The following is a 15,879-nucleotide window of genomic DNA, read 5'->3' as shown; positions in this document are numbered from 1 at the left end:
AGATCGGTTACTTTCCGCATGGGTAAATCACATCCCAGTAAAAGCAGGATTATTATTTTTTAATTTATCCCTCTAACTCCAAAAGTATGAAGCCTGAGACAGCTTTCTTGAGCTCCCCCCCTACTTACATCCATTCTTTTTTGGCTGCAAGAGCTGGGAACTTGAATAAGGACAGCTTTATGGCTCGCATTTCTTTTTTCCGCTTTGAACAGGAGGGAGAGATGGAAAGTTCAGCACTGTTCAGCAAGTAGGTACCACATCTGACTGCGCATCACCAGCACTTGCTGCCACCAGCTCCAAGAAATGAAAGCTTCATGACTATGAAGACAGATGTCTGGACTCCTGCAATGAGGAGCAGTTTGTTTTACGAGGCAATGAAAAGCTACGGGGTGAAGGTTGTTGATAAAGGACAGCAGCTCCCTGTAGCACTTTATTTGTGCCTCAGGATTGATGCGGGATAGCACACGGTCTTATCTCAGGGCATGATCTTTTCTGTTTGCTGCTGAAATATAGAACCTGGCTTCTGCACCACCTGCACAAAAAGACCTTTAGAATATGAAAGAGCTGCTTTGTGTACTAAATAGTTGGTTTGTTTATTCTCAAATAGCAAGCACAACGCTGCCATGAAAAGATGAGGAGAATGAGTGCAGCAGAGGGCACTCTTAGTCCTCGCTGGCCTGGGATGGGACAGAGCAGGTTGGGTACCGGACAGTGGTCCTCTGCACTGCGCACGGAGTAGCCTTAGAAGATGGAGTTGTGCCTTTGGCTCGGGGACCTTCCCAGGGTAGAAGTGATGCCAGAACTGCGTATTACCTTACTTTGGGCCAACATAAAGCAGAGGGCAGGAGCATACATAGAATGTGCTGTGCCATAGGGTCCCTACCACATCCAAGCAGAGTGTGCTGGGAAGTAGGACAGAAGACAAAGAAAACTATAGGGAGTGTGTAGCAGGTCCCATACATTCAGCCTCCTTCTTTCCCCCCCTCCAAGTATAGAGCATGTTAGCTGGCAGTCAAGCCCTGCATTTTATTCCAGTCCCTTTAGGTCTCTGTGCAAATCATCTCAGCTTCCCCACTCCCTATGCTACTGTTTGTCCACTGCTGAAATCAGGCAACTCTGACTCTTAATTAACACTTGGAAAGCTCCTGGGGATTTGGGGCTGGAAAGCATTAGCACGGTGCAAAACACCTCAGATGCACCTCCTTTTCCTCTTCTGTAAGAGGAGGGATTTCACAATCACCTCCCTAACAGCTACCTCTCATGTCACAACTAAAGATTCTGTCTGCACGCAGGAGATTTAATGTCCTTGGGGTGCAGGAATGTCCAGTGCCCTAGAGCAGCTCGGAGCTGAAGGCTGTCTAGCTGGATATACATTCCTTCCCTTTTTGGAAGGCTTGGCACCTTAAACTATGTTGCCGCCTAAAATTAGCTGCTCACATTTTGCAAGATGTTCTCCCACAGCTCATAAATAAGACAGGGATAAAGTGCTACACACCTCTGTTCTCATCTCACACGGCAAGAACATAAACCACAGCCGAATTCCAAACCGTACTGGGCACTTGAAAGCGTCATATTTGAGTATTTTTGAAAGGACAGTGCTTAATGCATAGATCGATTCATGTATTGCTCCTTGCCCAAGAGCAACAGTTTCACCTTGAGCTGGGATTTTCCAAATTCTGCTTTTGGTGTAAACCTGCTGCATGACCTCAAATGAACTGTTCAAGCAAAACCATAATACTCACTCACCTGTCAGGAGCTTTGCAGAGAATACTCAGCTCTGGACCAGCAATACAACAGCAGATTAAGTTTTCAACCTACAACAAAAATAAAGAATAATTAAATTATAAAACGCCCTTACCAGGCCACTCATCATCATCCACCTGACTGCTTTCACTTTCCCAGGACAGTAACATAAGCAAAGAGCTGCAACCCTGCTCTGCCTTCAAGCCACCTTAGCTCTGCCGTTGCCAGCCTGCTGTGCCCGTCCCTGCTCAGAGACGAGCGGCTGGACGCCCGTGGACCTTTAGAGAGTTACAGAACCAACACCTTGCCCCAGGCTCTTCACTGCAAAGCGCCAGGCGCTGTGCCAGAACCCTCCAAATGAGGATTTCTGGGGATGGAAAAGCCCACGATGCCTCTCAGAGCCCAGACCAAGTCTAACACAAAGGCACCTTTTTACTATAAACTGAAAAAAAGGTCAGGGAGCAGCAGGGCACGGACAATGTTAGCTGGAGATCGCTGGGAGCATCCTGTGCTCGTGGCCCAATCCTTTCTTAGGGCACTGGGACAACCCAAGCTCACCCTGGTGCTAGCAGCTGAGCTGCTCACCCCAGCGAGGATGTCACCTGCCAGGAGCCAAGAGAAGAACACGAGGGCTGAGTGACTCCAAATGATCAAAGGGAGAAAAAACCCAAGCTAACACCAATTTACAGCTCTTCTTTTTGCATGAGCTGTTTCAGGTGAAGGGATGAAGATGTCAACCCTGCTTAAAATCTCCCCCGAGCAAAGAATACTGGGTGTTTAATTCACCTTGTTACGTTCTGGGCTCACTCACCCTGCCCAGCCAGTGGCTCTCCTGAATTCACGGTAATTAAAGAAGACGACATTTAGATAATTGCTAAACAGCACATAAGCTTAAAGAATAAAAATAAGGCAAACACACAGGGTTTTTTTGGCTCTGATCTCTCTCAGTGGCACTCTCCCTGCGGAAACCAAAATTAAAAAACAGAGCAAGCAGCATGGTAAAGGGCATGGTGCTCACTCAGTCCGCCAGGACTGTCCCCTGCCTCCCAGCCCTTCAGTCACCCATGGGACACGCTGGTGGCTCTCAGGACTGCTCCTTCCAGGACGGTTCCTTTTCACATGGCTGGCCGGTCTGAGCAAAAGCCACCGATGGAGTGGATCAGAGGTAATCACTCTGACCCCCTGGCTGAGGTGGTCTCTTCCAGAACTGCCTTGCAGTTCAAGTTCAGTGCTAATTCAGCCCCAGCCTAGACAGACATTTGGGATCAGATTCGTGCCACATAATCCTTCAGCACTTAATTAAGGCATCTACAAGAGAAGCCTAATCTCTCTAGGCTCTCGTTATAATCAGTGGAGGAAGACCAAAGCTCCTGAGCTGCCTTCTGATGGCTCCATCCAGCTCCTTTGCTCCACATGCATCAACTGTACCACGATGTTAGTGTGAATTGTCATGAGAAAGCAGCACACGAAGGCAGCATCACAGCTCAGGAAAGGCTAAATGCTGCAGCACATCCGACTCCAGCCTGGGTGGGAAAGGTTACCCTTCCCTGAGGATGGAAAGGGCAGGAAAAGCCTTCCCTCCCCGCTTCAGCACAGCCTTGGGATGAGATCCCAACCGCACAGACAACACCCTGTGGCTTCTGCAGACCTAGGATTCCCCTCTCAGCCTCCCTCGCCACATCCTAGGGCCCGAGGGCATGCTGTTGTGCCCATCTTCTATGGGAGCCGAGCACAGCACAAATTTTGTCCCCGGCTGCAGAGTTCACTGATGAAGTCTCTGGTTATTTTAGTGCTGGGAGGAACACTCCTTTGTATTTGAGGACTTACTGTGAAATCAAAGCCTATCGAGGGTCACAAAACTTGGGATGAGTGGAGTGCCTCTCAATGCCCTTATAAAGGAAGAAAATATATAATGCCTCTTGGCATCACAAGTTTGGAAAGAGACAGTGCTTAGGTACAAAGCTTGCCAGACAAAAAGTACCCCCAGAGCCTGATCACAGCAGGAGGCAAAGAGCCACTTCTGCAGCTTACCACGGAGCACAAAACCAAGGGCACCCAGGGGGGCTACCAGGAACGACACTGAACCCCATCGATCGATGCATAACACCATTACCCAGACCATACTGCTCACCTGCTTCAGAACAGGTGAAGAGTAAGAAAGTCACCACCTCTAAGGACGTAACTGCAACGAGAAGTCATCCCAGAGCAGCGTACCACAGGCACTGAGCTCTTAGAAAGAAAAGAAAAGCAGGCCTTGGGTTTGAATCGGAGCACTTGACATTCTTCTCCCTCCCTTTTGCCCTGTTTCTGTTCTTGTGAGAAATCTGGCCTTTCGCCCCGACCCAGGACACAGCCAGCTGGGAGGCTCTCAGGCCAGCAAGGACCACCACAGCTAGCTGACCCAACTTCTTGCATAACTCAGGCAGGAGGATTTCACCCAAATAATGCAAATAATGATCAAGATCCTGCAACGAGGGCTCCTCTGCCCAGCTTGTGTGCTCCGCCTCCCGGCCGGCTGCAACCTGCTGTAAACATGGCAAAAAAACCACCTTCCCAAACATTACCATATTTTATTTTCCTTGAAGGATCCTGGCTACAGAAGGGGTGAAGCTTTTGATAGCTACAGCTGTGAGCAGAGAACATCTCCCTTCATCCAGGAGGGCAGAAGTTTGTGCACAGCCAGGCCCTGGACTAGAGCCCCTGGTAGGACAGGCAGCCCTGCTGCAGCCTCGCTGCCTAACCTGGGCACGCTGCTCCGGCCCTGGCTGTGGCTGCAGCCCCACACCCGGAGGCAGTGTGGGCACCAGGACATGCTCAGCACCACGGTGTGCTCATGCAGGCAGTGCCCCAGGGCCCAAAAACCCGGTCAATGGTCTGCCAAGAAAACCAGACCTCACGGGCAATGCAAAGCCAAGGGCAATCTCTCTGTGCCCCCGTTTTGGCAGGGTGCAATAACAACGTCCCTATCACCCGTAGGCGAGCACAGGTCTCCACTGGGTAGCGTAATAACCAGCGATCTTCTGAGACGCCTGCTGCCTGGGAAACTGGGGTACGGTTGTGAATCACAGCCATAGCCAGGAGCGTTTGTGCCCAGGCTTTTGGCTTGCACAGATCCGCAGGAGGAAAAGGCCCCAGGAGGAAAGAGTCAGCTGCACCCACCTGTGAAATAGATGCTTCCTGGGGTTTTTCCACTTCTTAACTTACTGCATGCTTAATTATCCTGAAGGAAAAATGCAGGGAGGGAGGGTATAGTTAAGGCAGACTTGGGTAGGCTCATTTAAGGAGGCCTTTTGATCTAGAGGACTTCTCTGGTGCACACCTCTGACGTACCTGAGAAGCACTCCGTCCTTTATAGGATCTGGCCGTCACTGGACTTCCACGGATGGGGCACAAAAGGACTTGCTCACGATAACAGGACTTATGAAAGAGAGGGTGCTAAAGAGAGGTCTCTCTATTTCTTGGCTACTGCATTAATCACCGGGCCTGCAACCCCCTGACTGTGCAGTGAGCATAGACACTAAGAGCTCTGGCATCACCTAAGCCCCAGGGATCTCCGCCCTGAAAACCCAGGACTCAGCCCCTCAGAGCAGTTCTCCTGAATTGAACGGGTGTCCCCACATCTCCCCCAGCCGCACACCTCACCCAGCCCGACAGGCAGCCACAGGCCCCTGAGCTCCGCCAGGCTGGCAGGGCCTGGAGGGGTGAGCGGCCTGCGGGACCTGTGCCTCCCTCGGCAGGGGTTGGGATTCCAGCCCACACCTTTCCTTTGGAAAAGCTCCAGCCTGTTATAGGGAATCGGTGATCAGTTTAGGTTGGAGGGGATCCTTGGGTTATTTGGTTTTTCTCACAGCTGATCCCAACGCAGAAGAGGGGCAGGCTTCAGAGGCACAGGTCAGTGGGGCTGTTGTGGTTTAGCCCGGCTGGCAGCCAAACACCACACAGCCGTTCGCTCACCCTCCCCCCTCCCTCTCCGGGATGGGGGAGAGAAACAGGAAAGTGAAGCCTGTGAGTTGAGATAAGGACAGTTTATTAAGACAGGGAAAATAATAACAATAACAATAATAATAATAATAATAATAATAGTAATAATGTGTACAAAGTGATGCACAATGCAATTGCTCACCACCCGTTGACCGATGCCCAGCCTATCCCCGAGCAGCCGGCCCCCCCACCCCGGCTAGCCACCCCTATATATTGTTCAGCATGACGTCAGATGGTATGGAATACCCCTTTGGCCAGTTTGGGTCAGCTGTCCTGGGTCTGTCCCCTCCCAGCTCCTGCTGCACCCCCAGCCTGCTCGCTAGCAGGACAGAGCGAGAAGCTGAAAAGTCCTTGGCTTGGTGTAAGCATTGCTCTACAACAATTAAAACATCGGCATGTTATCAGCGCTCTTCTCATCCTAATCCAAAACATAGCACCCTGCCAGCTACTAGGAGGAAAATTAACTCTGTCCTACCTGAAACCAGGACAGGGTCCACAAGTTCAGGCCAGGTAGGGCTCCCCCCAGCCTGTTCCCGCATGGCACAAATGAATCCCAGCACCAAGTCTGATTAGCTTTCTAGCCCTTGGGGCTGTAATTGTGAGCCAGCGTTAACACAAGTCTGGCACCTTGAGAGAGGCAGAGACTTCTCTCAGCTGAAGGGAGTGTTAGCCTTGGAATGCAGACACCTTTCAATTAGCTCTAAGCCAACTATTTCACTGCTAATTACAGAACTTGATCTTCCTCCAAAGATCTGCGGAGCCTGCTGTAAGTTATACGCTGACACAAAAACAATGATGCAAAGTAAGTTGTGAATTGTGGTGTCAGACTTTCACTTACATGTTCTTAATTCTTTACTTTCCCTACAGTCACTCATCTGTGAGGCCGGTCTTTCACAATTGTGTTTTGTTGTGTTTTTTTTTCATTTGTTTTCTCAGTAGTAGATTTTTTAGAAATTTCATATCACAAATGTTTAAAAAAGACACGAGTCCAAAGCTCCACGAATAGACTTGTTATAAAAAATAGCATAGTTTCACAAAAAATTGGTAAGGAAAGAGGCTGTATTTGCAGCCGTTGCTGCCTTCAGACAGCCTGAACTTACACAAGCTGAGGAAGATGATGTTTTTCAGCAGGCTGCAACCTGCACGAGGCATCTAGTGGAACTTTGATGGGAGCAGAGTCAGTGCTGTGCAGTGGTCACCCTCTGCTCTGCCTGTATGTTGCATGATGCCTGCTACTTCTCAGTACAACCTGCCACTTCTCCCCTCCCCTAGCCCCGTCCCAAACAATTGCTCCCTAGCTCCTCCCCCAGAAACTCGTGTAATGTTAGAATCCCTCTTGGTGTATTTAGAGGTGACAGTTTTATTAGCTAGCAGTGAAACGCTATTACTTCTGCCTACAAATGCTGCTTTTTTCATACGCTTTTATGTATAGGCACAATGGCATTACTGTTACAAACCTGCTTAAAGCACTTTAAGTTCAGAGCCTTTTTATGCAGTATGGCTTTTGCCACAGCCTTTAAAACACTCTGTTGCTGGTAAAACAGCCACTCTGATAGACTACTCAGAGGTTTTACCATTTTACACAAGAGATGCAGCAACAGCCACTTTCAAAACAGTTTTACAAAGCCTCAGTCTGATGTTGTTGTTGCTGTTTTTTTTAAGGAAGTCATCGAAACCAGTAATTTTCATCGCTATAGTTTAAATTGTTTCACCCCCAGAAGCATGATGTCATTCTGGCATCGGAGGTGCACAGAGATGGGTCTGAAAGCAGGCTGTAGGTGAATAATATTCACTTGTTTTTCCAATCTGACCCCTGCGATAGTCATGAGTCAGGTAAAAGAAAAGCCATAGCTAGTTCAATTTCTTTGCCAGGCAAATAGCCCCAAATCATCTTTACTCTAATGCCTCTTTATGCAGTCATTTCACAATGTTCTCCCTGGTGCATTAGACTGGAAATTAATGACCTGCCTGGCAGAGATAGGCCAATCTGTTAGGTCAAGAGGCTTTGTTAAAAAACAGTTATTGGGGATTCTAAAATTATTAAAATTTTGAGCCCAAAGTTTCCTGACCTCAAAAAAGGGGGGATAGGAAAAATGAAAACTATGGAGCCTGGCTATGTTTCAGGGAGGTAAGGAAAAAAGACTTTTCCTGCCAGGGCAGCTCTTGGCCACTTGGCACTCAACACCTTCAAAAACCACAGAAATGTTCTCAACTCTGGCATTAACCGTCAGAGCTCTATTTGTCCCTGATGTTCCACGTGGGGAAATAAATAACCGACTGCACAGACTCACCAATGCCATTGCCTTTCTGCTAAAACACTGAAACATGCTGTCCCTGTGCAAGCCCCCTTGACCGGTGAAGTTCCTCCTCTGCTGTGCTCATCTTCCTCCAGAGGAAACAGCAAGGGCCAGGACGCGGCTCGAATGCTAGCAACCCGTTCATTCTGCCCCGAACAAGGAGGGCTGGCAGGGCCATGTGGATCCCTTTCCTAGAACAAAGGAAACAAAATTATTTCCAGCTTTTCAAATTCTTCTCAGAATAATATGTCAGCTTAGTCTGTATTGCTATCCTGTGACCAGAGTTTGGAGAAACAAAAGGAGTAAGACAAATTCCCATGCTTGCATAAGGGCTATTCGCTTTTCCAGAATGCACATGGGGAAGAGCTTGCGAGACTATTTTAAGCCCTAGGTATGTTTCATAGGGATACCACTCAAAGAGGCAAGGGAAGAACCCAGGCAGTGCTGAGTCAAGAGGGAATCCCAAAGAACCAGCCTCATGACAAGACTGTAAGACCCTTTTTCATCTTTTACATGAGCTAAAAGAGTTGAAAGGAAGAATGTTGTGGCAGGAAAATCACCCGCAACAAAGGGACCTCAGGAACAGAAGCATGAGGTTAATTTGGTGCTGCACTGATGTAACTGAAGCCAGAAGTTTACCCCTGGCATTCCTGTGACAACCGCAGTGATTATGCTAGTCCCTGGTTTCACCCAAGAATGATTTTAGCTGGCAGTGGGGCTCAAGTGATGTGTTCCCTGCAGGATAAACTTCTGAAATTATGTACCCAGCACTCGATCCCTGGGCATTTTGAGCGTAACTTTACGGACAGTCATCCCACAGCTCAAGCGAAGAGTTCTGAAATACAGAAGCACATTTATAGCAGCACTGTTGTGATCGGCAAGGCTTTTACACTCCAGACACAACTGCTCAGTGTAGCTACTGGTTGTGTGCATTCTCGGCAGCAGCAGCTGGTCTTCAACCTGTGACCTGAGGATCCCTGGTAGGAGTGCAGCCACGCAATCTGTGGGCAGCCTAACCCTTACCTGCCAGGGGTCCCGCAGCCGTGGAGCTATGTCAGCACCAGGTTTCAGGGAACTGGTGTTAGACCCGGATCCGTGAGCCCAAGACCAAACCCATTCTCCCTTCGCCGTCTTGAGGCCCGAAATGGTGCTTGCTGCACGGCCCCCCACCAGGTTTGGCTGGCTGCTGGCGCAGCTCGTGCCAACATCTGCTCGGCTCTTTCCCACACTCACAATCTTATTTTTGCTCTTCCACAGGCTACGGCGAGATTAGCCTTGAGGGGAGACGTGTCAGTGCCTGCAAGCCTGGTCTCATCTGCTGCCATCGCTCGGTGCAGCCTCTCCTCCAAAGCCAGCACTGGGAGGTCATCGCTTGCCTTGGGTTCGAGTGCCAGAAATACCCAACCCAGCAGTGATTTCTGGCTCAAAAGCCGCCACTTCCATAGGAGCCTCCGGGAAGGGGAAGGGATAGGCTTTGCTTAATTGTTTTGTTTTTAAAGTAGCACTCTCTCATCCTATTTTTGTCCCAGGGTTATTTTAATTGGACTGTTCGGAAGCTCTTTGCAGCTTATTCAAAAGGAGGGGGGCAGAGAGCAGACCCTTCAGTGTTACCCCACACAATGACTTATCAGACAAAAGGGAGAGCCCTTGGTCTGTGCCAATAACTCCAAAGTGACATGGGGCACAGCAGGGATGGGAAGGAGATGGTCTGAAAGGGTTTTCTGTCTCCTTGAGCTGCCTCCTGAAGCTGTTGTGCCCTATGAATACCCTTGAGGCAGGTGACTGGCATGGCAGGGAAGCAGCAGTGTGGGACACGCTAAGTGTGCTTGGCACGGGCAGGCTGCTTTGTAGCTGGGAGGCAGAACACAGCAGCACAGGAAAAGGCGCCTTAAAATAATCTTGTCACTAGAGTCTCTCAGATGAGGCCACTAAATGAGGTCAGGGTATGGCAACTCCCATCTTCTTGCTAGGTTGATAGTTTTATTTGGTGGTGGTTGAGCTCTTTTATGAATGTGGGTGTTCCTGTTCACACATTCCAGCAACATCTCCCATCGGTTCCTGGCAGGATGAAGCTACAAGGGGACAACAGGTCTGGTCCCAACCTCTTCAGCACCACCAACACCTCAGCACGGTCTCTGTACCAGTCAAGCCTCTCCTAAATACAAGATCAGAACCAGGTCCTTTCTATTTCCCAAGAGAGAGACACATCTGCAGCTGGGGCTCCTGGGCACACCGTTCCATGTACAGCTTTTAAGGACACGGGCTCCTAATTTGGGAGCATCCTGGGTTGTTCTGCCCCAGGTAAGAGCAAAATGGGCAGTGCAAACCTCTGGATTTTGGGTGGCACCTGAAGAGTTGAAGTAAGAACAGTCAGCAACCATCAATCCCTGTGTTTTTTCTCTATCACACTCCCTCCTCAGATGACTAGAGGGACCAGGTACTAGGGACGGTCCCTTTTAACACAGATACTGTAAAATTAAACTGGAAGAAGCATATTTGTGTCATGCAGGCTGATAAGCTGTAACAACTCTTCCTCGGTATCATATGTTTGCCCTTTTCTCAGGGAAGGATGCAGAAGGCACTGGACAACCACAGCCCTTGCAGCAGCCTCTGTGCTGCAGCCCCTGCAACTGCTCCGAAAAAGAGCATCCTGCTGGGGGCTGCGGCAGGTCCAGCCACACATCTCCCCCTGCTTTGTGCAGATCCAGCAACACCTCCTAGGCCAGCAGCTAGCACGGCCGCAGCCCGTGCTGGAGCCAGGCTTCAGTGGGAAAGTCCTACTGATATGTTCCTAGTGGGACTTGGGCCTTTCCCCGCCATGGGATGGAGGGCAAAAGCATTTCTCCTGTCCTGTCCTCTTCTTTCCTGCGCAGAATGGAGAAGCAGCCAGGAGCTGACCCTGCTCTGCCAGCCCCAGCTACGTGGAACAGCGCTGAGATTACGTGTGAGATATGAGCGAAGGGGAGGGAGGGTAGGGGCTCCACAGCAGCTGTATTCTTCTTCCACATCCTTTACAGGAAGATATTCATAAATATCATGGGTTACGGCTGGGCCCAGAGTTCATGCTGAGTTTAATGGACTGTGCTAAGCAAGCAGTGTGCGTGTGAATGTACATGTGTATTTCTTTTCTGTTGGTGGAGGGAAGCTGTGCTGGGTTCTCCGTACCTTGCTGACAGCTCCCGAGTTAGGGAGCTCTGCGGCCCAGCTTAGGTTAAGTTGGCATTGCAGGATAGTGCTGGTGTATTTATGGAGGGGAAGCAAGGCAAAACTGTTCAGTATAGGTGACCGTGGAGTTTATTTATGAGAGCTATGGGAACCTCGGTCCTGGAGAGAGCTAGCAAAGACTGACCAGAGGTGGGCCCTGGGAGGAGCTACACCAGTTTCCACCAGTTGAGGATCTCTCTTCAATTCCCCTAAGGCTTGTGGCACTCGAGCTGATAGGGAGCTTGTGGAAATTATCCTAAGCATTTGTCTGCATCTTTAGACCCCTGCCTACCTTCGCTTCAGCACTGGATCTCAGTTTCTTCTAGCAGCTGGGGCTGTTTTGATCAAGGTTGTGGCCTGACTGGGGGCTCAGAGCCAGCAGAGAAGCTGCTCTCTGCATCCCCAGAGCTCAAAGCCCTCCTCTGTTGGAGCATCCTGCTCCTCCCCATACCTGCAGCACCTCGCTGGAACCACCGTGCCCGTGGCAGGATGACTCCCGGTTACACAGCCCCACGAACTGTCCTGCTGCAGTCCCCATGGCGTCCATCAACACGCTCTCTCCTTCTTTGTTTACAAACTAGAAAAACCCAAATTCTTGCGTTACTGAGAATTTCCGCTCAGCTGTGGGTCACATTTTAAGATTCCTCTGTTTTTCTTTCCAAGTAACAAATGTTTGTTTTGCTGAAGAAAAGGGAATGATTCTGTTCCACTCAAATGGGTGTAAATCAGAAGCAATTCCATTGAATCCAAGGGGTCAGGAGCAGGGAAAACCCAGAATGGGAATGTATTCTGCCCATGTCTATGAGCATATGAAGGCCAGATTTCTTAATTCCTTTACTCCCCAATGCTTTTTTTCTCTTCCCACCCTTACCCTGTCTCCCTGTTACAAAGAATGTCATGACTGGGATTCAAAGAGCAGTTATCACTAGATGTTTGTTTTCTGTTTGTTTTTTTTGTTTTGTTTTGTTCTGGTTTTTTGTGTTTTTTTTTTGTTTTTAATAAATATATGATCTCCAGATGCTAAAGAACCAAGTAGGTTTCAGATGATCGCCTCTGCTCCCATTTACACAGCTATAAATCCTGAGTCACTCCACTTACTTCACCAGACTAATGCCAGATGCAAGCGGAGGAACTAAGATCAGCATCCAACCCCAAGTTACTAAAAGCAAACTGACCAATTACATTTCTTAGAGAAAGACTTTTACAATGATTAATGACAGGCAAACAAAGGAATGAGGAGCCTTGGGACGCATTTCTCTAAGTCACAGCAATTTTCACTTAAGCAACTGGGACATTTTTTAAAGCCCAGAACAAGAGAGACAAAACTATTTAATGTGCTCAACTGACCTAGTTTATTTTTTTTCTCATTTTAAGAAGATACATGCTTACTGGGAACATGAATGAAAAGGTCTCGTTCACAACTTTGCCTTGACATCGCCTGAACTGAACAGTCATCTGGGTTTAAGTCAACATGACTCAGGCATGAGGCAAAAAGAATGGTTCCCACAGCCCCGGATCAGGAATCGGTGCCCCTGAATACAACTGTTGCTGCTCTCACTGGTGCCAGGAGTTCAGGCAGAGTCAAAGGAGCTTCTTCTAGACTTATGCAGCTACTGCTGAAACCTGAATCAGATGTAATTTTGAGATCCACCCGATAACAAAGCTCTTGCGCTCCTGGATCTGGTTATGTACAATTAGGTGCAACTGCATTTAGCTTATTTTCAGTGAGCCAGGTTTACCACTGGTTGGAATCTGGGAGATGGAAAGCACTTAATGGGAAAAAGTCCTGGAATTAAGGCCTGGTGGTCCTGGTGATCCTGGATGGCTGAGAAGCAGAGACTTCTACACAAAATGTTCACATTTGCACACTTGTCCAGCTCCTCAGGACTTCAAGATAGACTGTAACATCACCTGCACATTTTTTCTGACCAATTCAGGTTTGACCTATGGTTAAGTCTCCTGTTTATGTCACTTCTGAAGCGAATCCTGGACATTTGTGTTGTGTTGATATAAATTCACAGACAAAGTTATTTGATTCTTCAAACTCTTCCCAGATCCTGTTTACAAATTCTTTTATGCTTTAGCTCAGATGCGTCAGCATGAGCCAGGACACCTTTCATTGTTCTGGTGGTGCAAAGCAGCCATAAGCCCAGTTTAGTCAGCCAGTTAAAGTGGATTTACTGGTGCTTTGGACCTGAAGCTGCTCAGACAGCCAGAGGATATCGGTGAATACTGTCTGCATGTGGCACATTTCAGATGGCCCCTTACAAAAAGCGCATACTTTCCTAAGAGAGATGTTTGTGACACTTTATGCTCTCTTCCTTCCGTAAACATAGTGCACTTTATTGAAAACAGCTGGATTTGCACCGGTGTCAAAGAGATTATGGTCTGTGCCAGTTTTGTTCTGACAGTTACAGGTGTTGAAGATGGTCAGTAAAGGGCTTTTCCTTTGAAGGTGCAAAATGGATGTGGCAAGAAAGCTGAGTTTTAGACACACACACAACCTCTTATATTGGAGCGTTTGGGCATGTTAAAATCTTTTTCACATGGCTTAGTGTTTACTGGTGTCAGAGGTGGACAGCCTCAGAGCAGCTGTTTGGCTCATTAGCTCTCAGACATGGAGAATGTTTGTCCTGGGAACAGTATTTATAACCTTCCGAGGCAAACGAGAGCCAAGATATTTCAAAACGCGGGTTGCACTGGAGTGATATCTCTCCTCCCCAGCACCCCACCAGAAAAGCTTCTAACCAGTCACTGGGACAACCAGGACAGCAGGGGATCTAGCAGAAAAAAAAGCATATTCTAGGTTTTGTAGGCCAGTTGTGGTTTTGGTTAATGTAAATAAAGAATAACTTGCTTGAATCGACAGATCTGTGGTGTAACATGACCACAGCAGGTAAGGAGATAATCAGGTCCTATTTCTCCTTTCTGAGAGGAAGGTTCGTGTTGTGCGATAACCAGAAAGGACTGTTTGCTGATGCGCTTCTGTATGAATAGAGTTTACAAGGCACAGGTGAGGCTTTCTAGAGTGCTTAAGAACTGCAGGAGCCTATTTGGACTACTGAAGTCATTCAGATCTGATCAATAAAAACTTGTGTGAGAAGTCAGAGAAGAAAAGGATTTTCTGCAGAATCAGTCACTTTCCTACAGTTCCCTTGTCAACTTCAAGGTTCAGGTATTTAGAAAAGCAGCAGCTATTTGACCTTCCACTCCCAAGGTGCCTAGCTCCCACTGCACTAACCCCAAGTCTCTGATCAATGGATTTCTCTGACCAGCACTACCCAGCTAAAGGGAGCTGCCAGGCTTTCCAAAAAACCATGGAATGGTCATATCCAAGCTCTCAATGCACTGTCCAAAAGCAGTATGTGCCCCCCTTTTCACAGATGAGAGAGAAACAACTGTTTTCAGGGTGACACAGTAAGCAGCAGTGAAGACAAGGTTTGACCCAAATCCTACATCCTCACTAGCAGCCAGTGATTCAGGGCATTCTCGACCTTGTGATGCATGATTCTGTTGATGCTAGACAAGCAGCTTGTGAAGAATCACTCAACCACTGACTTCCACGCTGAGCAGGCAGACTCCAAGCATCCTTCCACATGTGCTGGTACCAAGCAGAAGACCTCAGAAGACAGCACCATGCCATGGTAAAACTGGCACAGTCATTGTCAGGAGGTAATTCCCACCGCATACTCCTAGCTTGATTTCCAATCACGCAAAACAGTCCTGTCTTTTCACCTTAGCCCCACATGCTCTCCTTTTGGTGCTTCTTGGCATGTTTACCACTCATGGGACTTTTTATCTCGATTATAACTTCTCAGCATTAGCAGGAATGGGATCAGATGGGAACAATCTGCTACTGCTTCATTTGGAGGGATGTGAGTTGCAGCGAGTCTGAGACTAGAAGGCATGATAAATGATAAAGTAGACAGATTATAAGCTCCTGTGAGGGAGGCTGGAAAAGCATCAAGAAGGAATAAAAAATGAAGCAAAAGAGAAAAGCCTGTTTTGAGAAAGGTGCTGGTGCCAGCTTGTTGTGTTTCTGAGGCCCATATGTGCAGCTGTGTATTTTTATAGCAGCACCTGTTCACGATGCATCCTTCTTTGTGGACGCCCCTCTGTAAGAAATTTCCACTAACACACCGATTCACATCTGCTTTCTCTCTCACCTCTCACACAAAAGGTTTTGCTGTGTCCCTGGGATGCCCCCGACCCATAAAACATTATTTCAGACAATGGTTAGAAGTCCTTGTCACCGACCAGGCTGCTACGTGGTGTTCAGGTGTAACGGGACTGATGTGGTTATTGCACACAGACCCAGGGGGAAACACAAATCACTGAGTAGCAGAGCCAAAAAACTGAACTCACAGTGCTGCAAAAAGAGGGAAAAGCATTTCATGGAAGAGAGTCCAAGCGTGTTCCAGTCTAATCTCTCATCGTACCCAGCCGGCCTCTTTTTCTCCTTGCTTCATTTCTCATTTTCACTGGTGGCAAAACAATCTGCCTTGTAACCAGCTGGCCTTTCAGCTGGACTTCTCAGCCCCTTCTCCTCTTTTGAGCCGCGTGTAAATGGTATGCTAGTATTGAACATTTACCAATTGTGCACACGGTGCCTTCCAGCCACAAAGCACCTTGCAAAGTTTAAAAGTTTGGCCAC

This window comes from Cygnus atratus, chromosome 23 (genome assembly GCF_013377495.2).
Source record: "Cygnus atratus isolate AKBS03 ecotype Queensland, Australia chromosome 23, CAtr_DNAZoo_HiC_assembly, whole genome shotgun sequence".
NCBI classification, from domain to species: Eukaryota; Metazoa; Chordata; class Aves; order Anseriformes; family Anatidae; genus Cygnus; species Cygnus atratus.
This window is presented reverse-complemented; position numbering follows the sequence as displayed.